At 39.0% G+C, this 22,268-nt stretch overlaps 24 pseudogenes; all 24 read right to left on the bottom strand.

Annotated features, from left to right (window-relative positions):
* Nucleotides 1-468: 468 nt before the first annotated feature.
* On the bottom strand, nt 469-587 carry LOC127937543 (uncharacterized; annotated as a pseudogene).
* A 506-nt stretch (nt 588-1,093) lies between these two features.
* Nucleotides 1,094-1,212, bottom strand: LOC127936683 (uncharacterized; annotated as a pseudogene).
* Nucleotides 1,213-1,999: 787 nt separating this feature from the next.
* On the bottom strand, nt 2,000-2,118 carry LOC127936681 (uncharacterized; annotated as a pseudogene).
* A 786-nt stretch (nt 2,119-2,904) lies between these two features.
* Nucleotides 2,905-3,023, bottom strand: LOC127936680 (uncharacterized; annotated as a pseudogene).
* A 786-nt stretch (nt 3,024-3,809) lies between these two features.
* Nucleotides 3,810-3,928, bottom strand: LOC127937542 (uncharacterized; annotated as a pseudogene).
* A 499-nt stretch (nt 3,929-4,427) lies between these two features.
* On the bottom strand, nt 4,428-4,546 carry LOC127936679 (uncharacterized; annotated as a pseudogene).
* A 1,067-nt stretch (nt 4,547-5,613) lies between these two features.
* On the bottom strand, nt 5,614-5,732 carry LOC127936114 (uncharacterized; annotated as a pseudogene).
* Nucleotides 5,733-6,948: 1,216 nt separating this feature from the next.
* LOC127937077 (uncharacterized) lies at nt 6,949-7,067 on the bottom strand (annotated as a pseudogene).
* A 786-nt stretch (nt 7,068-7,853) lies between these two features.
* Nucleotides 7,854-7,972, bottom strand: LOC127937541 (uncharacterized; annotated as a pseudogene).
* Nucleotides 7,973-8,470: 498 nt separating this feature from the next.
* Nucleotides 8,471-8,589, bottom strand: LOC127936678 (uncharacterized; annotated as a pseudogene).
* A 1,067-nt stretch (nt 8,590-9,656) lies between these two features.
* Nucleotides 9,657-9,775, bottom strand: LOC127936113 (uncharacterized; annotated as a pseudogene).
* Nucleotides 9,776-10,714: 939 nt separating this feature from the next.
* LOC127936875 (uncharacterized) lies at nt 10,715-10,833 on the bottom strand (annotated as a pseudogene).
* Nucleotides 10,834-11,332: 499 nt separating this feature from the next.
* Nucleotides 11,333-11,451, bottom strand: LOC127936112 (uncharacterized; annotated as a pseudogene).
* Nucleotides 11,452-12,389: 938 nt separating this feature from the next.
* LOC127936874 (uncharacterized) lies at nt 12,390-12,508 on the bottom strand (annotated as a pseudogene).
* Nucleotides 12,509-13,007: 499 nt separating this feature from the next.
* Nucleotides 13,008-13,126, bottom strand: LOC127936677 (uncharacterized; annotated as a pseudogene).
* Nucleotides 13,127-14,192: 1,066 nt separating this feature from the next.
* On the bottom strand, nt 14,193-14,311 carry LOC127936873 (uncharacterized; annotated as a pseudogene).
* Nucleotides 14,312-14,817: 506 nt separating this feature from the next.
* LOC127936676 (uncharacterized) lies at nt 14,818-14,936 on the bottom strand (annotated as a pseudogene).
* A 785-nt stretch (nt 14,937-15,721) lies between these two features.
* On the bottom strand, nt 15,722-15,840 carry LOC127937942 (uncharacterized; annotated as a pseudogene).
* Nucleotides 15,841-17,326: 1,486 nt separating this feature from the next.
* LOC127937068 (uncharacterized) lies at nt 17,327-17,445 on the bottom strand (annotated as a pseudogene).
* Nucleotides 17,446-18,458: 1,013 nt separating this feature from the next.
* Nucleotides 18,459-18,577, bottom strand: LOC127937379 (uncharacterized; annotated as a pseudogene).
* A 1,013-nt stretch (nt 18,578-19,590) lies between these two features.
* On the bottom strand, nt 19,591-19,709 carry LOC127936675 (uncharacterized; annotated as a pseudogene).
* A 497-nt stretch (nt 19,710-20,206) lies between these two features.
* LOC127937941 (uncharacterized) lies at nt 20,207-20,325 on the bottom strand (annotated as a pseudogene).
* Nucleotides 20,326-20,972: 647 nt separating this feature from the next.
* Nucleotides 20,973-21,091, bottom strand: LOC127937581 (uncharacterized; annotated as a pseudogene).
* A 497-nt stretch (nt 21,092-21,588) lies between these two features.
* Nucleotides 21,589-21,707, bottom strand: LOC127937940 (uncharacterized; annotated as a pseudogene).
* Between the last annotated feature and the right edge of the window lie 561 nt (nt 21,708-22,268).

Below are 22,268 nucleotides of genomic sequence, written 5' to 3'. Positions count from 1 at the left end.
TTTTTTTTGCAAGATTATTATATAATTCGTGAAAAATATCCAAAAATTTAAAGCACCTGGTATTCCCAGGCAGTCTCCCATCCATGTACTAACCTGGCCCAAACCTGCTTATATTCAGAGATCGGGCACTGACTCTATTTTTTGCCAAATTTATTATATACTAAGTGAAAAAATTCCAAAAGCTTAAAGCACCTGGTATTCCTTGGCGGTCTCTCATCCAAGTACTAACCAGACCTAAACCTGCTAAGATTCAGAGATCGGGCATTGACTCTTCTTTTTTTTTTTTTTTTTTTTTGCAAGATTATTATATAATTCGTGAAAAATATCCAAAAATTTTAAGCACCTGATATTCCCAGGCAGTCTCCCATCCATGTACTAACCTGGCGCAAACCTGCTTATATTCAGAGATCGGGCATTGACTCTATTTTTTGGCAAAATTATTATATACTAAGTGAAAAATTTCAAAATAGCTTAGAGTACCTGGCATTCTCAGGCGGTCTCCCAACCAGGCACTAACCAGGCCCAAACCTGCTTAGCTTACGAGATCAGACAAGATCGGGCATAGCCAGGCTGGTATGGCCATAAGCGAAGACTGCTGCAAAGAGAAGGCTATTTAAAGATCAGCCAATCTACTCGCCAGTACATTATAAAAGTAGGAAAGAAACCCCAAAAGCTTAAAGCACCTGGTATTCCTAGGCGGTCTCTCATCCAAGTACTAACCTGGCCCAAACCTGCTTTTGTTCAGAGATCGGGCATTGACTCTATTTTTTGCCAAATTTATTAAATACTAAGTGAAAAAATTCCAAAAGCTTAAAGCACCTGGTATTCCTTGGCGGTCTCTCATCCAAGTACTAACCAGACCTAAACCTGCTAAGATTCAGAGTTCGGGCATTGACTCTTTTTTTTTTTTTTTTTTTTTTGCAAGATTATTATATAATTCGTGAAAAATATCCAAAAATTTAAAGCACCTGATATTCCCAGGCAGTCTCCCATCCATGTACTAACCTGGCGCAAACCTGCTTATATTCAGAGATCGGGCATTGACTCTATTTTTTGGCAAAATTATTATATACTAAGTGAAAAATTTCAAAATAGCTTAGAGTACCTGGCATTCTCAGGCGGTCTCCCATCCAGGCACTAACCAGGCCCAAACCTGCTTAGCTTCCGAGATCAGACAAGATCGGGCATAGCCAGGCTGGTATGGCCATAAGCGAAGACTGCTGCAAAGAGAAGGCTATTTAAAGATCAGCCAATCTACTCGCCAGTACATTATAAAAGTAGGAAAGAAACCCCAAAAGCTTAAAGCACCTGGTATTCCCAGGCAGTCTCCCATCCATGTACTAACCTGGCCCAAACCTGCTTATATTCAGAGATCGGGCATTGACTCTATTTTTTGCCAAATTTATTATATACTAAGTGAAAAAATTCCAAAAGCTTAAAGCACCTGGTATTCCTTGGCGGTCTCTCATCCAAGTACTAACCAGACCTAAACCTGCTAAGATTCAGAGATCGGGCATTGACTCTTTTTTTTTTTTTTGCAAGATTATTATATAATTTGTGAAAAATATCCAAAAATTTAAAGCACCTGGTATTCCCAGGCAGTCTCCCATCCATGTACTAACCTGGCCCAAACCTGCTTATATTCAGAGATCGGGCATTGACTCTATTTATTGCCAAATTTATTATATACTAAGTGAAAAAATTCCAAAAGCTTAAAGCACCTGGTATTCCTTGGCGGTCTCTCATCCAAGTACTAACCAGACCTAAACCTGCTAAGATTCAGAGATCGGGCATTGACTCTTCTTTTTTTTTTTTTTTTTTTTTTTGCAAGATTATTATATAATTCGTGAAAAATATCCAAAAATTTAAAGCACCTGATATTCCCAGGCAGTCTCCCATCCATGTACTAACCTGGCGCAAACCTGCTTATATTCAGAGATCGGGCATTGACTCTATTTTTTGGCAAAATTATTATATACTAAGTGAAAAATTTCAAAATAGCTTAGAGTACCTGGCATTCTCAGGCGGTCTCCCATCCAGGCACTAACCAGGCCCAAACCTGCTTAGCTTCCGAGATCAGACAAGATCGGGCATAGCCAGGCTGGTATGGCCATAAGCGAAGACTGCTGCAAAGAGAAGGCTATTTAAAGATCAGCCAATCTACTCGCCAGTACATTATAAAAGTAGGAAAGAAACCCCAAAAGCTTAAAGCACCTGGTATTCCCAGGCAGTCTCCCATCCATGTACTAACCTGGCCCAAACCTGCTTATATTCAGAGATCGGGCATTGACTCTATTTTTTGCCAAATTTATTATATACTAAGTGAAAAAATTCCAAAAGCTTAAAGCACCTGGTATTCCTTGGCGGTCTCTCATCCAAGTACTAACCAGACCTAAACCTGCTAAGATTCAGAGATCGGGCATTGACTCTTTTTTTTTTTTTTGCAAGATTATTATATAATTTGTGAAAAATATCCAAAAATTTAAAGCACCTGGTATTCCCAGGCAGTCTCCCATCCATGTACTAACCTGGCCCAAACCTGCTTATATTCAGAGATCGGGCATTGACTCTATTTATTGCCAAATTTATTATATACTAAGTGAAAAAATTCCAAAAGCTTAAAGCACCTGGTATTCCTTGGCGGTCTCTCATCCAAGTACTAACCAGACCTAAACCTGCTAAGATTCAGAGATCGGGCATTGACTCTTCTTTTTTTTTTTTTTTTTTTTTTGCAAGATTATTATATAATTCGTGAAAAATATCCAAAAATTTAAAGCACCTGATATTCCCAGGCAGTCTCCCAACCATGTACTAACCTGGCGCAAACCTGCTTATATTCAGAGATCGGGCATTGACTCTATTTTTTGGCAAAATTATTATATACTAAGTGAAAAATTTCAAAATAGCTTAGAGTACCTGGCATTCTCAGGCGGTCTCCCATCCAGGCACTAACCAGGCCCAAACCTGCTTAGCTTCCGAGATCAGACAAGATCGGGCATAGCCAGGCTGGTATGGCCATAAGCGAAGACTGCTGCAAAGAGAAGGCTATTTAAAGATCAGCCAATCTACTCGCCAGTACATTATAAAAGTAGGAAAGAAACCCCAAAAGCTTAAAGCACCTGGTATTCCCAGGCAGTCTCCCATCCATGTACTAACCTGGCCCAAACCTGCTTATATTCAGAGATCGGGCATTGACTCTATTTTTTGCCAAATTTATTATATACTAAGTGAAAAAATTCCAAAAGCTTAAAGCACCTGGTATTCCTTGGCGGTCTCTCATCCAAGTACTAACCAGACCTAAACCTGCTAAGATTCAGAGATCGGGCATTGACTCTTTTTTTTTTTTTTGCAAGATTATTATATAATTTGTGAAAAATATCCAAAAATTTAAAGCACCTGGTATTCCCAGGCAGTCTCCCATCCATGTACTAACCTGGCCCAAACCTGCTTATATTCAGAGATCGGGCATTGACTCTATTTATTGCCAAATTTATTATATACTAAGTGAAAAAATTCCAAAAGCTTAAAGCACCTGGTATTCCTTGGCGGTCTCTCATCCAAGTACTAACCAGACCTAAACCTGCTAAGATTCAGAGATCGGGCATTGACTCTTCTTTTTTTTTTTTTTTTTTTTTTGCAAGATTATTATATAATTCGTGAAAAATATCCAAAAATTTAAAGCACCTGATATTCCCAGGCAGTCTCCCAACCATGTACTAACCTGGCGCAAACCTGCTTATATTCAGAGATCGGGCATTGACTCTATTTTTTGGCAAAATTATTATATACTAAGTGAAAAATTTCAAAATAGCTTAGAGTACCTGGCATTCTCAGGCGGTCTCCCAACCAGGCACTAACCAGGCCCAAACCTGCTTAGCTTACGAGATCAGACAAGATCGGGCATAGCCAGGCTGGTATGGCCATAAGCGAAGACTGCTGCAAAGAGAAGGCTATTTAAAGATCAGCCAATCTACTCGCCAGTACATTATAAAAGTAGGAAAGAAACCCCAAAAGCTTAAAGCACCTGGTATTCCTAGGCGGTCTCTCATCCAAGTACTAACCTGGCCCAAACCTGCTTTTGTTCAGAGATCGGGCATTGACTCTATTTTTTGCCAAATTTATTAAATACTAAGTGAAAAAATTCCAAAAGCTTAAAGCACCTGGTATTCCTTGGCGGTCTCTCATCCAAGTACTAACCAGACCTAAACCTGCTAAGATTCAGAGTTCGGGCATTGACTCTTTTTTTTTTTTTTTGCAAGATTATTATATAATTCGTGAAAAATATCCAAAAATTTAAAGCACCTGATATTCCCAGGCAGTCTCCCATCCATGTACTAACCTGGCGCAAACCTGCTTATATTCAGAGATCGGGCATTGACTCTATTTTTTGGCAAAATTATTATATACTAAGTGAAAAATTTCAAAATAGCTTAGAGTACCTGGCATTCTCAGGCGGTCTCCCATCCAGGCACTAACCAGGCCCAAACCTGCTTAGCTTCCGAGATCAGACAAGATCGGGCATAGCCAGGCTGGTATGGCCATAAGCGAAGACTGCTGCAAAGAGAAGGCTATTTAAAGATCAGCCAATCTACTCGCCAGTACATTATAAAAGTAGGAAAGAAACCCCAAAAGCTTAAAGCACCTGATATTCCCAGGCAGTCTCCCATCCATGTACTAACCTGGCCCAAACCTGCTTATATTCAGAGATCGGGCATTGACTCTATTTTTTGCCAAATTTATTATATACTAAGTGAAAAAATTCCAAAAGCTTAAAGCACCTGGTATTCCTTGGCGGTCTATCATTCAAGTACTAACCAGACCTTAACCTGCTAAGATTCAGAGATCGGGCATTGATTTCTTCTTTTTTTTTTTTTTGCAAGATTATTATATAATTCGTGAAAAATATCCAAAAATTTAAAGCACCTGGTATTCCCAGGCAGTCTCCCATCCATGTACTAACCTGGCCCAAACCTGCTTATATTCAGAGATCGGGCATTGACTCTATTTTTTGCCAAATTTATTATATACTAAGTGAAAAATTCCAAAAGCTTTAAGCACCTGGTATTCCTAGGCGGTCTTTCAACCAAGTACTAACCAGACCTAAACCTGCTAAGATTCAGAGATCGGGCATTGACTCTATTTTTTTTTTTTTTTTGCAAGATTATTATATAATTTGTGAAAAATATCCAAAAATTTAAAGCACCTGGCATTCCCAGGCAGTCTCCCATCCATGTACTAACCTGGCCCAAACCTGCTTATATTCAGAGATCGGGCACTGACTCTATTTTTTGCCAAATTTATTATATACTAAGTGAAAAAATTCCAAAAGCTTAAAGCACCTTGTATTCCTTGGCGGTCTCTCATCCAAGTACTAACCAGACCTAAACCTGCTAAGATTCAGAGATCGGGCATTGACTCTTTTTTTTTTTTTTTTTTTTTTGCAAGATTATTATATAATTCGTGAAAAATATCCAAAAATTTAAAGCACCTGATATTCCCAGGCAGTCTCCCATCCATGTACTAACCTGGCGCAAACCTGCTTATATTCAGAGATCGGGCATTGACTCTATTTTTTGGCAAAATTATTATATACTAAGTGAAAAATTTCAAAATAGCTTAGAGTACCTGGCATTCCCAGGCGGTCTCCCATCCAGGCACTAACCAGGCCCAAACCTGCTTAGCTTCCGAGATCAGACAAGATCGGGCATGGCCAGGCTGGTATGGCCATAAGCGAAGACTGCTGCAAAGAGAAGGCTATTTAAAGATCAGCCAATCTACTCGCCAGTACATTATAAAAGTAGGAAAGAAACCCCAAAAGCTTAAAGCACCTGGTATTCCTAGGCGGTCTCTCATCCAAGTACTAACCAGACCTTAACCTGCTAAGATTCAGAGATCGGGCATTGACTTCTTCTTTTTTTTTTTTTTTTTGCAAGATTATTATATAATTCGTGAAAAATATCCAAAAATTTAAAGCACCTGGTATTCCCAGGCAGTCTCCCATCCATGTACTAACCTGGCCCAAACCTGCTTATATTCAGAGATCGGGCATTGACTCTATTTTTTGCCAAATTTATTATATACTAAGTGAAAAAATTCCAAAAGCTTTAAGCACCTGGTATTCCTAGGCGGTCTTTCAACCAAGTACTAACCAGACCTAAACCTGCTAAGATTCAGAGATCGGGCATTGACTCTATTTTTTTTTTTTTTTTTGCAAGATTATTATATAATTTGTGAAAAATATCCAAAAATTTAAAGCACCTGGTATTCCCAGGCAGTCTCCCATCCATGTACTAACCTGGCCCAAACCTGCTTATATTCAGAGATCGGGCATTGACTCTATTTTTTGCCAAATTTATTATATACTAAGTGAAAAAATTCCAAAAGCTTAAAGCACCTGGTATTCCTTGGCGGTCTCTCATCCAAGTACTAACCAGACCTAAACCTGCTAAGATTCAGAGATCGGGCATTGACTCTTTTTTTTTTTTTTGCAAGATTATTATATAATTTGTGAAAAATATCCAAAAATTTAAAGCACCTGGTATTCCCAGGCAGTCTCCCATCCATGTACTAACCTGGCCCAAACCTGCTTATATTCAGAGATCGGGCATTGACTCTATTTATTGCCAAATTTATTATATACTAAGTGAAAAAATTCCAAAAGCTTAAAGCACCTGGTATTCCTTGGCGGTCTCTCATCCAAGTACTAACCAGACCTAAACCTGCTAAGATTCAGAGATCGGGCATTGACTCTTCTTTTTTTTTTTTTTTTTTTTTTGCAAGATTATTATATAATTCGTGAAAAATATCCAAAAATTTAAAGCACCTGATATTCCCAGGCAGTCTCCCAACCATGTACTAACCTGGCGCAAACCTGCTTATATTCAGAGATCGGGCATTGACTCTATTTTTTGGCAAAATTATTATATACTAAGTGAAAAATTTCAAAATAGCTTAGAGTACCTGGCATTCTCAGGCGGTCTCCCATCCAGGCACTAAACAGGCCCAAACCTGCTTAGCTTCCGAGATCAGACAAGATCGGGCATAGCCAGGCTGGTATGGCCATAAGCGAAGACTGCTGCAAAGAGAAGGCTATTTAAAGATCAGCCAATCTACTCGCCAGTACATTATAAAAGTAGGAAAGAAACCCCAAAAGCTTAAAGCACCTGGTATTCCCAGGCAGTCTCCCATCCATGTACTAACCTGGCCCAAACCTGCTTATATTCAGAGATCGGGCATTGACTCTATTTTTTGCCAAATTTATTATATACTAAGTGAAAAAATTCCAAAAGCTTAAAGCACCTGGTATTCCTTGGCGGTCTCTCATCCAAGTACTAACCAGACCTAAACCTGCTAAGATTCAGAGATCGGGCATTGACTCTTTTTTTTTTTTTTGCAAGATTATTATATAATTTGTGAAAAATATCCAAAAATTTAAAGCACCTGGTATTCCCAGGCAGTCTCCCATCCATGTACTAACCTGGCCCAAACCTGCTTATATTCAGAGATCGGGCATTGACTCTATTTATTGCCAAATTTATTATATACTAAGTGAAAAAATTCCAAAAGCTTAAAGCACCTGGTATTCCTTGGCGGTCTCTCATCCAAGTACTAACCAGACCTAAACCTGCTAAGATTCAGAGATCGGGCATTGACTCTTCTTTTTTTTTTTTTTTTTTTTTTGCAAGATTATTATATAATTCGTGAAAAATATCCAAAAATTTAAAGCACCTGATATTCCCAGGCAGTCTCCCAACCATGTACTAACCTGGCGCAAACCTGCTTATATTCAGAGATCGGGCATTGACTCTATTTTTTGGCAAAATTATTATATACTAAGTGAAAAATTTCAAAATAGCTTAGAGTACCTGGCATTCTCAGGCGGTCTCCCAACCAGGCACTAACCAGGCCCAAACCTGCTTAGCTTACGAGATCAGACAAGATCGGGCATAGCCAGGCTGGTATGGCCATAAGCGAAGACTGCTGCAAAGAGAAGGCTATTTAAAGATCAGCCAATCTACTCGCCAGTACATTATAAAAGTAGGAAAGAAACCCCAAAAGCTTAAAGCACCTGGTATTCCTAGGCGGTCTCTCATCCAAGTACTAACCTGGCCCAAACCTGCTTTTGTTCAGAGATCGGGCATTGACTCTATTTTTTGCCAAATTTATTAAATACTAAGTGAAAAAATTCCAAAAGCTTAAAGCACCTGGTATTCCTTGGCGGTCTCTCATCCAAGTACTAACCAGACCTAAACCTGCTAAGATTCAGAGTTCGGGCATTGACTCTTTTTTTTTTTTTTGCAAGATTATTATATAATTCGTGAAAAATATCCAAAAATTTAAAGCACCTGATATTCCCAGGCAGTCTCCCATCCATGTACTAACCTGGCGCAAACCTGCTTATATTCAGAGATCGGGCATTGACTCTATTTTTTGGCAAAATTATTATATACTAAGTGAAAAATTTCAAAATAGCTTAGAGTACCTGGCATTCTCAGGCGGTCTCCCATCCAGGCACTAACCAGGCCCAAACCTGCTTAGCTTCCGAGATCAGACAAGATCGGGCATAGCCAGGCTGGTATGGCCATAAGCGAAGACTGCTGCAAAGAGAAGGCTATTTAAAGATCAGCCAATCTACTCGCCAGTACATTATAAAAGTAGGAAAGAAACCCCAAAAGCTTAAAGCACCTGATATTCCCAGGCAGTCTCCCATCCATGTACTAACCTGGCCCAAACCTGCTTATATTCAGAGATCGGGCATTGACTCTATTTTTTGCCAAATTTATTATATACTAAGTGAAAAAATTCCAAAAGCTTAAAGCACCTGGTATTCCTTGGCGGTCTATCATTCAAGTACTAACCAGACCTTAACCTGCTAAGATTCAGAGATCGGGCATTGATTTCTTCTTTTTTTTTTTTTTGCAAGATTATTATATAATTCGTGAAAAATATCCAAAAATTTAAAGCACCTGGTATTCCCAGGCAGTCTCCCATCCATGTACTAACCTGGCCCAAACCTGCTTATATTCAGAGATCGGGCATTGACTCTATTTTTTGCCAAATTTATTATATACTAAGTGAAAAATTCCAAAAGCTTTAAGCACCTGGTATTCCTAGGCGGTCTTTCAACCAAGTACTAACCAGACCTAAACCTGCTAAGATTCAGAGATCGGGCATTGACTCTATTTTTTTTTTTTTTTTGCAAGATTATTATATAATTTGTGAAAAATATCCAAAAATTTAAAGCACCTGGCATTCCCAGGCAGTCTCCCATCCATGTACTAACCTGGCCCAAACCTGCTTATATTCAGAGATCGGGCACTGACTCTATTTTTTGCCAAATTTATTATATACTAAGTGAAAAAATTCCAAAAGCTTAAAGCACCTTGTATTCCTTGGCGGTCTCTCATCCAAGTACTAACCAGACCTAAACCTGCTAAGATTCAGAGATCGGGCATTGACTCTTTTTTTTTTTTTTTTTTTTTTGCAAGATTATTATATAATTCGTGAAAAATATCCAAAAATTTAAAGCACCTGATATTCCCAGGCAGTCTCCCATCCATGTACTAACCTGGCGCAAACCTGCTTATATTCAGAGATCGGGCATTGACTCTATTTTTTGGCAAAATTATTATATACTAAGTGAAAAATTTCAAAATAGCTTAGAGTACCTGGCATTCCCAGGCGGTCTCCCATCCAGGCACTAACCAGGCCCAAACCTGCTTAGCTTCCGAGATCAGACAAGATCGGGCATGGCCAGGCTGGTATGGCCATAAGCGAAGACTGCTGCAAAGAGAAGGCTATTTAAAGATCAGCCAATCTACTCGCCAGTACATTATAAAAGTAGGAAAGAAACCCCAAAAGCTTAAAGCACCTGGTATTCCTAGGCGGTCTCTCATCCAAGTACTAACCAGACCTTAACCTGCTAAGATTCAGAGATCGGGCATTGACTTCTTCTTTTTTTTTTTTTTTTTGCAAGATTATTATATAATTCGTGAAAAATATCCAAAAATTTAAAGCACCTGGTATTCCCAGGCAGTCTCCCATCCATGTACTAACCTGGCCCAAACCTGCTTATATTCAGAGATCGGGCATTGACTCTATTTTTTGCCAAATTTATTATATACTAAGTGAAAAAATTCCAAAAGCTTTAAGCACCTGGTATTCCTAGGCGGTCTTTCAACCAAGTACTAACCAGACCTAAACCTGCTAAGATTCAGAGATCGGGCATTGACTCTATTTTTTTTTTTTTTTTTTGCAAGATTATTATATAATTTGTGAAAAATATCCAAAAATGTAAAGCACCTGGTATTCCCAGGCAGTCTCCCATCCATGTACTAACCTGGCCCAAACCTGCTTATATTCAGAGATCGGGCATTGACTCTATTTTTTGCCAAATTTATTATATACTAAGTGAAAAAATTCCAAAAGCTTAAAGCACCTGGTATTCCTTGGCGGTCTCTCATCCAAGTACTAACCAGACCTAAACCTGCTAAGATTCAGAGATCGGGCATTGACTCTTCTTTTTTTTTTTTTTTTTTTTTGCAAGATTATTATATAATTCGTGAAAAATATCCAAAAATTTAAAGCACCTGATATTCCCAGGCAGTCTCCCATCCATGTACTAACCTGGCGCAAACCTGCTTATATTCAGAGATCGGGCATTGACTCTATTTTTTGGCAAAATTATTATATACTAAGTGAAAAATTTCAAAATAGCTTAGAGTACCTGGCATTCTCAGGCGGTCTCCCAACCAGGCACTAACCAGGCCCAAACCTGCTTAGCTTCCGAGATCAGACAAGATCGGGCATAGCCAGGCTGGTATGGCCATAAGCGAAGACTGCTGCAAAGAGAAGGCTATTTAAAGATCAGCCAATCTACTCGCCAGTACATTATAAAAGTAGGAAAGAAACCCCAAAAGCTTAAAGCACCTGGTATTCCTAGGCGGTCTCTCATCCAAGTACTAACCTGGCCCAAACCTGCTTTTGTTCAGAGATCGGGCATTGACTCTATTTTTTGCCAAATTTATTAAATACTAAGTGAAAAAATTCCAAAAGCTTAAAGCACCTGGTATTCCTTGGCGGTCTCTCATCCAAGTACTAACCAGACCTAAACCTGCTAAGATTCAGAGTTCGGGCATTGACTCTTTTTTTTTTTTTTTGCAAGATTATTATATAATTCGTGAAAAATATCCAAAAATTTAAAGCACCTGATATTCCCAGGCAGTCTCCCATCCATGTACTAACCTGGCGCAAACCTGCTTATATTCAGAGATCGGGCATTGACTCTATTTTTTGGCAAAATTATTATATACTAAGTGAAAAATTTCAAAATAGCTTAGAGTACCTGGCATTCCCAGGCGGTCTCCCATCCAGGCACTAACCAGGCCCAAACCTGCTTAGCTTCCGAGATCAGACAAGATCGGGCATGGCCAGGCTGGTATGGCCATAAGCGAAGACTGCTGCAAAGAGAAGGCTATTTAAAGATCAGCCAATCTACTCGCCAGTACATTATAAAAGTAGGAAAGAAACCCCAAAAGCTTAAAGCACCTGGTATTCCTAGGCGGTCTCTCATCCAAGTACTAACCAGACCTTAACCTGCTAAGATTCAGAGATCGGGCATTGACTTCTTCTTTTTTTTTTTTTTTTTGCAAGATTATTATATAATTCGTGAAAAATATCCAAAAATTTAAAGCACCTGGTATTCCCAGGCAGTCTCCCATCCATGTACTAACCTGGCCCAAACCTGCTTATATTCAGAGATCGGGCATTGACTCTATTTTTTGCCAAATTTATTATATACTAAGTGAAAAAATTCCAAAAGCTTTAAGCACCTGGTATTCCTAGGCGGTCTTTCAACCAAGTACTAACCAGACCTAAACCTGCTAAGATTCAGAGATCGGGCATTGACTCTATTTTTTTTTTTTTTTTTGCAAGATTATTATATAATTTGTGAAAAATATCCAAAAATTTAAAGCACCTGGTATTCCCAGGCAGTCTCCCATCCATGTACTAACCTGGCCCAAACCTGCTTATATTCAGAGATCGGGCATTGACTCTATTTTTTGCCAAATTTATTATATACTAAGTGAAAAAATTCCAAAAGCTTAAAGCACCTGGTATTCCTTGGCGGTCTCTCATCCAAGTACTAACCAGACCTAAACCTGCTAAGATTCAGAGATCGGGCATTGACTCTTCTTTTTTTTTTTTTTTTTTTTTGCAAGATTATTATATAATTCGTGAAAAATATCCAAAAATTTAAAGCACCTGATATTCCCAGGCAGTCTCCCATCCATGTACTAACCTGGCGCAAACCTGCTTATATTCAGAGATCGGGCATTGACTCTATTTTTTGGCAAAATTATTATATACTAAGTGAAAAATTTCAAAATAGCTTAGAGTACCTGGCATTCTCAGGCGGTCTCCCAACCAGGCACTAACCAGGCCCAAACCTGCTTAGCTTCCGAGATCAGACAAGATCGGGCATAGCCAGGCTGGTATGGCCATAAGCGAAGACTGCTGCAAAGAGAAGGCTATTTAAAGATCAGCCAATCTACTCGCCAGTACATTATAAAAGTAGGAAAGAAACCCCAAAAGCTTAAAGCACCTGGTATTCCTAGGCGGTCTCTCATCCAAGTACTAACCTGGCCCAAACCTGCTTTTGTTCAGAGATCGGGCATTGACTCTATTTTTTGCCAAATTTATTAAATACTAAGTGAAAAAATTCCAAAAGCTTAAAGCACCTGGTATTCCTTGGCGGTCTCTCATCCAAGTACTAACCAGACCTAAACCTGCTAAGATTCAGAGTTCGGGCATTGACTCTTTTTTTTTTTTTTTGCAAGATTATTATATAATTCGTGAAAAATATCCAAAAATTTAAAGCACCTGATATTCCCAGGCAGTCTCCCATCCATGTACTAACCTGGCGCAAACCTGCTTATATTCAGAGATCGGGCATTGACTCTATTTTTTGGCAAAATTATTATATACTAAGTGAAAAATTTCAAAATAGCTTAGAGTACCTGGCATTCTCAGGCGGTCTCCCATCCAGGCACTAACCAGGCCCAAACCTGCTTAGCTTCCGAGATCAGACAAGATCGGGCATAGCCAGGCTGGTATGGCCATAAGCGAAGACTGCTGCAAAGAGAAGGCTATTTAAAGATCAGCCAATCTACTCGCCAGTACATTATAAAAGTAGGAAAGAAACCCCAAAAGCTTAAAGCACCTGGTATTCCCAGGCAGTCTCCCATCCATGTACTAACCTGGCCCAAACCTGCTTATATTCAGAGATCGGGCATTGACTCTATTTTTTGCCAAATTTATTATATACTAAGTGAAAAAATTCCAAAAGCTTAAAGCACCTGGTATTCCTTGGCGGTCTCTCATCCAAGTACTAACCAGACCTAAACCTGCTAAGATTCAGAGATCGGGCATTGACTCTTTTTTTTTTTTTTGCAAGATTATTATATAATTTGTGAAAAAAATCCCAAAATTTAAAGCACCTGGTATTCCCAGGCAGTCTCCCATCCATGTACTAACCTGGCCCAAACCTGCTTATATTCAGAGATCGGGCATTGACTCTATTTTTTGCCAAATTTATTATATACTAAGTGAAAAAATTCCAAAAGCTTTAAGCACCTGGTATTCCTAGGCGGTCTTTCAACCAAGTACTAACCAGACCTAAACCTGCTAAGATTCAGAGATCGGGCATTAACTCTATTTTTTTTTTTTTTTTGCAAGATTATTATATAATTTGTGAAAAATATCCAAAAATTTAAAGCACCTGGTATTCCCAGGCAGTCTCCCATCCATGTACTAACCTGGCCCAAACCTGCTTATATTCAGAGATCGGGCACTGACTCTATTTTTTGCCAAATTTATTATATACTAAGTGAAAAAATTCCAAAAGCTTAAAGCACCTGGTATTCCTTGGCGGTCTCTCATCCAAGTACTAACCAGACCTAAACATGCTAAGATTCAGAGATCGGGCATTGACTCTTCTTTTTTTTTTTTTTTTTTTTTGCAAGATTATTATATAATTCGTGAAAAATATCCAAAAATTTTAAGCACCTGATATTCCCAGGCAGTCTCCCATCCATGTACTAACCTGGCGCAAACCTGCTTATATTCAGAGATCGGGCATTGACTCTATTTTTTGGCAAAATTATTATATACTAAGTGAAAAATTTCAAAATAGCTTAGAGTACCTGGCATTCTCAGGCGGTCTCCCAACCAGGCACTAACCAGGCCCAAACCTGCTTAGCTTCCGAGATCAGACAAGATCGGGCATAGCCAGGCTGGTATGGCCATAAGCGAAGACTGCTGCAAAGAGAAGGCTATTTAAAGATCAGCCAATCTACTCGCCAGTACATTATAAAAGTAGGAAAGAAACCCCAAAAGCTTAAAGCACCTGGTATTCCTAGGCGGTCTCTCATCCAAGTACTAACCTGGCCCAAACCTGCTTTTGTTCAGAGATCGGGCATTGACTCTATTTTTTGCCAAATTTATTAAATACTAAGTGAAAAAATTCCAAAAGCTTAAAGCACCTGGTATTCCTTGGCGGTCTCTCATCCAAGTACTAACCAGACCTAAACCTGCTAAGATTCAGAGTTCGGGCATTGACTCTTTTTTTTTTTTTTTTTTTTTTGCAAGATTATTATATAATTCGTGAAAAATATCCAAAAATTTAAAGCACCTGATATTCCCAGGCAGTCTCCCATCCATGTACTAACCTGGCGCAAACCTGCTTATATTCAGAGATCGGGCATTGACTCTATTTTTTGGCAAAATTATTATATACTAAGTGAAAAATTTCAAAATAGCTTAGAGTACCTGGCATTCTCAGGCGGTCTCCCATCCAGGCACTAACCAGGCCCAAACCTGCTTAGCTTCCGAGATCAGACAAGATCGGGCATAGCCAGGCTGGTATGGCCATAAGCGAAGACTGCTGCAAAGAGAAGGCTATTTAAAGATCAGCCAATCTACTCGCCAGTACATTATAAAAGTAGGAAAGAAACCCCAAAAGCTTAAAGCACCTGGTATTCCCAGGCAGTCTCCCATCCATGTACTAACCTGGCCCAAACCTGCTTATATTCAGAGATCGGGCATTGACTCTATTTTTTGCCAAATTTATTATATACTAAGTGAAAAAATTCCAAAAGCTTAAAGCACCTGGTATTCCTTGGCGGTCTCTCATCCAAGTACTAACCAGACCTAAACCTGCTAAGATTCAGAGATCGGGCATTGACTCTTTTTTTTTTTTTGCAAGATTATTATATAATTTGTGAAAAAAATCCAAAAATTTAAAGCACCTGGTATTCCCAGGCAGTCTCCCATCCATGTACTAACCTGGCCCAAACCTGCTTATATTCAGAGATCGGGCATTGACTCTATTTGTTGCCAAATTTATTATATACTAAGTGAAAAAATTCCAAAAGCTTAAAGCACCTGGTATTCCTTGGCGGTCTCTCATCCAAGTACTAACCAGACCTAAACCTGCTAAGATTCAGAGATCGGGCATTGACTCTTTTTTTTTTTTTTTTTTTTTTTTTGCAAGATTATTATATAATTCGTGAAAAATATCCAAAAATTTAAAGCACCTGATATTCCCAGGCAGTCTCCCATCCATGTACTAACCTGGCGCAAACCTGCTTATATTCAGAGATCGGGCATTGACTCTATTTTTTGGCAAAATTATTATATACTAAGTGAAAAATTTCAAAAAAGCTTACAGTACCTGGTATTCCCAGGCGGTCTCCCATCCAGGCACTAACCAGGCCCAAACCTGCTTAGCTTACGAGATCAGACAAGATCGGGCATAGCCAGGCTGGTATGGCCATAAGCGAAGACTGCTGCAAAGAGAAGGCTATTTAAAGATCAGCCAATCTACTCGCCAGTACATTATAAAAGTAGGAAAGAAACCCCAAAAGCTTAAAGCACCTGGTATTCCTAGGCGGTCTCTCATCCAAGTACTAACCTGGCCCAAACCTGCTTATATTCAGAGATCGGGCATTGACTCTATTTTTTGCCAAATTTATTATATACTAAGTGAAAAAATTCCAAAAGCTTAAAGCACCTGGTATTCCTTGGCGGTCTATCATTCAAGTACTAACCAGACCTTAACCTGCTAAGATTCAGAGATCGGGCATTGATTTCTTCTTTTTTTTTTTTTTTTTGCAAGATTATTATATAATTCGTGAAAAATATCCAAAAATTTAAAGCACCTGGTATTCCCAGGCAGTCTCCCATCCATGTACTAACCTGGCCCAAACCTGCTTATATTCAGAGATCGGGCATTGACTCTATTTTTTGGCAAATTTATTATATACTAAGTGAAAAAATTCCAAAAGCTTAAAGCACCTGGTATTCCTAGGCGGTCTCTCATCCAAGTACTAACCTGGCCCAAACCTGCTTATATTCAGAGATCGGGCATTGACTCTATTTTTTGGCAAATTTATTATATACTAAGTGAAAAAATTCCAAAAGCTTAAAGCACCTGGTATTCCTTGGCGGTCTATCATTCAAGTACTAACCAGACCTTAGCCTGCTAAGATTCAGAGATCGGGCATTGACTTCTTCTTTTTTTTTTTTTTTTTGCAAGATTATTGTATAATTCGTGAAAAATATCCAAAAATTTAAAGCACCTGGTATTCCCAGGCAGTCTCCCATCCATGTACTAACCTGGCCCAAACCTGCTTATATTCAGAGATCGGGCATTGACTCTATTTTTTGCCAAATTTATTATATACTAAGTGAAAAAATTCCAAAAGCTTAAAGCACCTGGTATTCCTTGGCGGTCTCTCATCCAAGTACTAACTAGACCTAAACCTGCTAAAATTCAGAGATCGGGCATTGACTCTTTTTTTTTTTTTTTTTGCAAGATTATTATATAATTTGTGAAAAATATCCAAAAATTTAAAGCACCTGGTATTCCCAGGCAGTCTCCCATCCATGTACTAACCTGGCCCAAACCTGCTTATATTCAGAGATCGGGCATTGACTCTATTTTTTGCCAAATTTATTATATACTAAGTGAAAAAATTCCAAAAGCTTAAAGCACCTGGTATTCCTTGGCGGTCTCTCATCCAAGTACTAACCAGACCTAAACCTGCTAAGATTCAGAGATCGGGCATTGACTCTTTTTTTTTTTTTTTTTTGCAAGATTATTATATAATTCGTGAAAAATATCCAAAAATTTAAAGCACCTGATATTCCCAGGCAGTCTCCCATCCATGTACTAACCTGGCGCAAACCTGCTTATATTCAGAGATCGGGCATTGACTCTATTTTTTGGCAAAATTATTATATACTAAGTGAAAAATTTCAAAAAAGCTTAGAGTACCTGGCATTCTCAGGCGGTCTCCCATCCAGGCACTAACCAGGCACAAACCTGCTTAGCTTCCGAGATCAGACAAGATCGGGCATAGCCAGGCTGGTATGGCCCTAAGCGAAGACTGCTGCAAAGAGAAGGCTATTTAAAGATCAGCCAATCTACTCGCCAGTACATTATAAAAGTAGGAAAGAAACCCCAAAAGCTTAAAGCACCTGGTATTCCTAGGCGGTCTCTCATCCAAGTACTAACCTGGCCCAAACCTGCTTTTGTTCAGAGATCGGGCATTGACTCTATTTTTTGCCAAATTTATTATATACTAAGTGAAAAAATTCCAAAAGCTTAAAGCACCTGGTATTCCTTGGCGGTCTATCATTCAAGTACTAACCAGACCTTAACCTGCTAAGATTCAGAGATCGGGCATTGACTTCTTCTTTTTTTTTTTTTTTTGCAAGATTATTATATAATTCGTGAAAAATATCCAAAAATTTAAAGCACCTGGTATTCCCAGGCAGTCTCCCATCCATGTACTAACCTGGCCCAAACCTGCTTATATTCAGAGATCGGGCATTGACTCTATTTTTTGCCAAATTTATTATATACTAAGTGAAAAAATTCCAAAAGCTTTAAGCACCTGGTATTCCTAGGCGGTCTTTCAACCAAGTACTAACCAGACCTAAACCTGCTAAGATTCAGAGATCGGGCATTGACTCTATTTTTTTTTTTTTTTTTGCAAGATTATTATATAATTTGTGAAAAATATCCAAAAATTTAAAGCACCTGGTATTCCCAGGCAGTCTCCCATCCATGTACTAACCTGGCCCAAACCTGCTTATATTCAGAGATCGGGCACTGACTCTATTTTTTGCCAAATTTATTATATACTAAGTGAAAAAATTCCAAAAGCTTAAAGCACCTGGTATTCCTTGGCGGTCTATCATTCAAGTACTAACCAGACCTTAACCTGCTAAGATTCAGAGATCGGGCATTGACTTCTTCTTCTGCACCTGATATTCCCAGGCAGTCTCCCATCCATGTACTAACCTGGCGCAAACCTGCTTATATTCAGAGATCGGGCATTGACTCTATTTTTTGGCAAAATTATTATATACTAAGTGAAAAATTTCAAAAAAGCTTAGAGTACCTGGCATTCTCAGGCGGACTCCCATCCAGGCACTAACCAGGCACAAACCTGCTTAGCTTCCGAGATCAGACAAGATCGGGCATAGCCAGGCTGGTATGGCCCTAAGCGAAGACTGCTGCAAAGAGAAGGCTATTTAAAGATCAGCCAATCTACTCGCCAGTACATTATAAAAGTAGGAAAGAAACCCCAAAAGCTTAAAGCACCTGGTATTCCTAGGCGGTCTCTCATCCAAGTACTAACCTGGCCCAAACCTGCTTTTGTTCAGAGATCGGGCATTGACTCTATTTTTTGCCAAATTTATTATATACTAAGTGAAAAAATTCCAAAAGCTTAAAGCACCTGGTATTCCTTGGCGGTCTATCATTCAAGTACTAACCAGACCTTAACCTGCTAAGATTCAGAGATCGGGCATTGACTTCTTCTTTTTTTTTTTTTTTTGCTAGATTATTATATAATTCGTGAAAAATATCCAAAAATTTAAAGCACCTGGTATTCCCAGGCAGTCTCCCATCCATGTACTAACCTGGCCCAAACCTGCTTATATTCAGAGATCGGGCATTGACTCTATTTTTTGCCAAATTTATTATATACTAAGTGAAAAAATTCCAAAAGCTTTAAGCACCTGGTATTCCTAGGCGGTCTTTCAACCAAGTACTAACCAGACCTAAACCTGCTAAGATTCAGAGATCGGGCATTGACTCTATTTTTTTTTTTTTTTTTGCAAGATTATTATATAATTTGTGAAAAATATCCAAAAATTTAAAGCACCTGGTATTCCCAGGCAGTCTCCCATCCATGTACTAACCTGGCCCAAACCTGCTTATATTCAGAGATCGGGCACTGACTCTATTTTTTGCCAAATTTATTATATACTAAGTGAAAAAATTCCAAAAGCTTAAAGCACCTGGTATTCCTTGGCGGTCTATCATTCAAGTACTAACCAGACCTTAACCTGCTAAGATTCAGAGATCGGGCATTGACTTCTTCTTCTGCACCTGATATTCCCAGGCAGTCTCCCATCCATGTACTAACCTGGCGCAAACCTGCTTATATTCAGAGATCGGGCATTGACTCTATTTTTTGGCAAAATTATTATATACTAAGTGAAAAATTTCAAAATAGCTTAGAGTACCTGGCATTCTCAGGCGGTCTCCCATCCAGGCACTAACCAGGCCCAAACCTGCTTAGCTTCCGAGATCAGACAAGATCGGGCATAGCCAGGCTGGTATGGCCATAAGCGAAGACTGCTGCAAAGAGAAGGCTATTTAAAGATCAGCCAATCTACTCGCCAGTACATTATAAAAGTAGGAAAGAAACCCCAAAAGCTTAAAGCACCTGGTATTCCCAGACGGTCTCCCATCCATGTACTAACCTGGCCCAAACCTGCTTATATTCAGAGATCGGGCATTGACTCTATTTTTTGCCAAATTTATTATATACTAAGTGAAAAAATTCCAAAAGCTTAAAGCACCTGGTATTCCTTGGCGGTCTCTCATCCAAGTACTAACCAGACCTAAACCTGCTAAGATTCAGAGATCGGGCATTGACTCTTTTTTTTTTTTTGCAAGATTATTATATAATTTGTGAAAAAAATCCAAAAATTTAAAGCACCTGATATTCCCAGGCAGTCTCCCATCCATGTACTAACCTGGCGCAAACCTGTTTATATTCAGAGATCGGGCATTGACTCTATTTTTTGGCAAAATTATTATATACTAAGTGAAAAATTTCAAAAAAGCTTACAGTACCTGGTATTCCCAGGCGGTCTCCCATCCAGGCACTAACCAGGCCCAAACCTGCTTAGCTTACGAGATCAGACAAGATCGGGCATAGCCAGGCTGGTATGGCCATAAGCGAAGACTGCTGCAAAGAGAAGGCTATTTAAAGATCAGCCAATCTACTCGCCAGTACATTATAAAAGTAGGAAAGAAACCCCAAAAGCTTAAAGCACCTGGTATTCCTAGGCGGTCTCTCATCCAAGTACTAACCTGGCCCAAACCTGCTTATATTCAGAGATCGGGCATTGACTCTATTTTTTGCCAAATTTATTATATACTAAGTGAAAAAATTCCAAAAGCTTAAAGCACCTGGTATTCCTTGGCGGTCTATCATTCAAGTACTAACCAGACCTTAACCTGCTAAGATTCAGAGATCGGGCATTGATTTCTTCTTTTTTTTTTTTTTTGCAAGATTATTATATAATTCGTGAAAAATATCCAAAAATTTAAAGCACCTGGTATTCCCAGGCAGTCTCCCATCCATGTACTAACCTGGCCCAAACCTGCTTATATTCAGAGATCGGGCATTGACTCTATTTTTTTGCCAAATTTATTATATACTAAGTGAAAAATTCCAAAAGCTTTAAGCACCTGGTATTCCTAGGCGGTCTTTCAACCAAGTACTAACCAGACCTAAACCTGCTAAGATTCAGAGATCGGGCATTGACTCTATTTTTTTTTTTTTTTTGCAAGATTATTATATAATTTGTGAAAAATATCCAAAAATTTAAAGCACCTGGCATTCCCAGGCAGTCTCCCATCCATGTACTAACCTGGCCCAAACCTGCTTATATTCAGAGATCAGACAAGATCGGGCATAGCCAGGCTGGTATGGCCATAAGCGAAGACTGCTGCAAAGAGAAGGCTATTTAAAGATCAGCCAATCTACTCGCCAGTACATTATAAAAGTAGGAAAGAAACCCCAAAAGCTTAAAGCACCTGGTATTCCCAGACAGTCTCCCATCCATGTACTAACCTGGCCCAAACCTGCTTATATTCAGAGATCGGGCATTGACTCTATTTTTTGCCAAATTTATTATATACTAAGTGAAAAAATTCCAAAAGCTTAAAGCACCTGGTATTCCTTGGCGGTCTCTCATCCAAGTACTAACCAGACCTAAACCTGCTAAGATTCAGAGATCGGGCATTGACTCTTTTTTTTTTTTTGCAAGATTATTATATAATTTGTGAAAAAAATCCAAAAATTTAAAGCACCTGATATTCCCAGGCAGTCTCCCATCCATGTACTAACCTGGCGCAAACCTGTTTATATTCAGAGATCGGGCATTGACTCTATTTTTTGGCAAAATTATTATATACTAAGTGAAAAATTTCAAAAAAGCTTACAGTACCTGGTATTCCCAGGCGGTCTCCCATCCAGGCACTAACCAGGCCCAAACCTGCTTAGCTTACGAGATCAGACAAGATCGGGCATAGCCAGGCTGGTATGGCCATAAGCGAAGACTGCTGCAAAGAGAAGGCTATTTAAAGATCAGCCAATCTACTCGCCAGTACATTATAAAAGTAGGAAAGAAACCCCAAAAGCTTAAAGCACCTGGTATTCCTAGGCGGTCTCTCATCCAAGTACTAACCTGGCCCAAACCTGCTTATATTCAGAGATCGGGCATTGACTCTATTTTTTGCCAAATTTATTATATACTAAGTGAAAAAATTCCAAAAGCTTAAAGCACCTGGTATTCCTTGGCGGTCTATCATTCAAGTACTAACCAGACCTTAACCTGCTAAGATTCAGAGATCGGGCATTGATTTCTTCTTTTTTTTTTTTTTTGCAAGATTATTATATAATTCGTGAAAAATATCCAAAAATTTAAAGCACCTGGTATTCCCAGGCAGTCTCCCATCCATGTACTAACCTGGCCCAAACCTGCTTATATTCAGAGATCGGGCATTGACTCTATTTTTTTGCCAAATTTATTATATACTAAGTGAAAAATTCCAAAAGCTTTAAGCACCTGGTATTCCTAGGCGGTCTTTCAACCAAGTACTAACCAGACCTAAA

Source organism: Carassius gibelio, chromosome A19 (genome assembly GCF_023724105.1).
Source record: "Carassius gibelio isolate Cgi1373 ecotype wild population from Czech Republic chromosome A19, carGib1.2-hapl.c, whole genome shotgun sequence".
Classification (NCBI taxonomy): domain Eukaryota; kingdom Metazoa; phylum Chordata; class Actinopteri; order Cypriniformes; family Cyprinidae; genus Carassius; species Carassius gibelio.
This window is presented reverse-complemented; position numbering and strand designations above follow the sequence as displayed.